Raw genomic sequence first — 2,500 nt, 5'->3', positions numbered from 1 at the left:
GGTAGAGGGCTAATCCTTACACATCTCTGTGGTTCACGGCCCATAAATAATTCATCACATCAAACCTTGGCTATATTTTATTCAAGTATTGACAAACTATTCCCCGAGGAGGAAGAACCGTCCGTGAGTCATTTCCTGTGCGGAAGCAAAACGTTGCCCAATTAAACGTGATTTTGCAACAACATAATTGTCAACAAATTGAACGAGTGCACCTTGTAGAGAAAACGGAAATATAACGACTAGATAATGGACATAATTGTCATTTTACATTCATGATATTATTATACGTTTATTGTTACTACATATACTGTATAGCTTATATATAACCTATTCTGAACGGGAACCCCTTTTGGTGTCATATTTTCAGATGGGGGGTCGGCAGCCAATTACATATATATATTTCTTTTTTTGGGATCCTTGATATTGAGCATAGAAACGTACATATTTCAGAAAACTGTCAGGATTTAGAAGACATTTTTAAAAATGTCAACTTTAGGCCTGAATGGGATAAACTCTCAAATGATCCGCAGTGGAAACAGAATGCTAACACACAGTGTTGGCATTCTTGCGGGTTTTTTTGTCCTGTTTTCATGATCAATAGTATCAAATCAAACAATATACAATACAGCTCCTAATTTTAACCCATTCTGAACGGGCACCCATTTTGGTGTCAGCATCATGTTATGCTTTAGCTATTGAAAAATAGCAGATCTACAAGCTCATATCGCGCCACCGAGTGGCTCTTCGATTGAAAAATCGAAGAGCGACTGACATTTCTAGAATCCGATCTCAGGTCAGAATGGGTTAATCAGACCAGTGTGTGTCCAGTGGAAACCTCGCATGAATCTGATCTCAGGTCAGAATGGGTTAAAAAAAAACACCTAAAGGGTTTCCCGCCCAGAATGCGTTTACAAACACCTTGTAATATGTGTTGTACTGTACTGTACTGTACTGTACTGTACAGTGCGTATACATACACAGCATGTATATTGATTTTTCCGAGGCCGCCCTCCACTGAAGGCGAACCAACAGCCGCATCTCGGTTCGATCCATCAGAGCGGCAACGTAACGCGATGCCTGGCTGGCATCCTGTGTGAAAACTCTGGATTACTAACCCATTTGGACCTGGGAACGAAAAAGACAGTTTTCTGAAAAACCCCATGTCTCTATATCGGTCATGGTTCTCAATATTTGATGTCGAGGACCCCAAAAATTATCTGTAAATTGGCCGCCTACCCTCCCCCCCCGCCCCATCTGAAAACATGTTGGGGACCCATCCCCCCCCCCCCCCCCCCCTCCCGAAGCAAAGCATTTTAACGATTTTTCAAAAATAGCAGACCTGCAAGCTCGTATTATAGCGGCGGCACTCGGCGCGCTAATGTAGATCTTCTATTTTTCAACAGCTAAATCATAACATAATAATGCTTTTTTTTTTAAACACCGAAAAGGGTTCCCGCCCAGAATGGGCTAAAGCTGCCCCCTCACCCCCCCCCCCCCCCCCCCTTTGCAGATCTTGGTTCATTACCGGCCTATTGTCACAGTTTTTCCGTGGCCGCTGAAATATTGATAGAGACTGATTGTTCCACGTGTAAGAAGAGACCCCGCCGCTGCCTCCCACCCTCCCTCCCTCCACGCTTTGTTTGCAATGTTTTCTCTGTGTGTGTGTGTGTGTGTGTGTGTGTGTGTGTGTGTGTGTGTGTGTGTGTGTGTGTGTGTGTGTGTGTGTGTGTGTGTGTGTGTGTGTGTGTGTGTGTGTGTGTGTGTGTGTGTGTGTGTGTGTGTGTGTGTTGTTCCAGATGCCCTGCCGTGTGTTCTGTTTTGGAGATCAGGTGTCCTGCTGGGGTTCCGTTGCCATATGGCAGACGAGTGAGCATGTATGGATTTTGATTATATGGGATGCGGAGCTCGATAACCGACACCCGACAAAATCCGATAACGGGCTTATTATATCGAGTATATACCCGTTATCAATAACCCATTTTGACCTGAGATCAGATTCTTAAAAATGTATGTACAACCTGACAGTTTTCTGAAAAAGCCGTGTTCCTATGTCAGTCGTTCTTCGATTTTTTTCAAAAATGTAAAAAAAAGCGTGAAAATGTGGTGCAAAACTTTTAATATATATTCTTTCAGGGCGTTTTTAACTCAAATCTCTGGAGTCACTGGAGCAACATATTTTCAGATGAGCGTCGGCGGCCAATTACAAATATTTTTGGGGGTCCTTGACATGAAAGTGAGAACCACTGACATAGAAACATAGGGTTTCTCAGAAAACTGTTAGGATTTAGAAGACATTTGTAGAAAGTCCTCGGGTCTAAATGGGTCACGCCTCAGAGCACGTCCTCCTCACAGCACCATCCTTTCACCACTTATAAATAATAAGACGGTTTACTTCATTTTGGACAAAAACATCAAACTTGGCAGGTTATCCATGCGTGACTTGAATCAATTTGTTTCCGACTGAGGAGGTTTGCATGCTGTGACACACCTGTGCTGATTC

Source organism: Protomyctophum parallelum (genome assembly GCF_964188405.1).
Source record: "Protomyctophum parallelum genome assembly, chromosome: 21".
NCBI classification, from domain to species: Eukaryota; Metazoa; Chordata; class Actinopteri; order Myctophiformes; family Myctophidae; genus Protomyctophum; species Protomyctophum parallelum.
Note: the sequence above shows the minus strand (reverse complement) of the source record.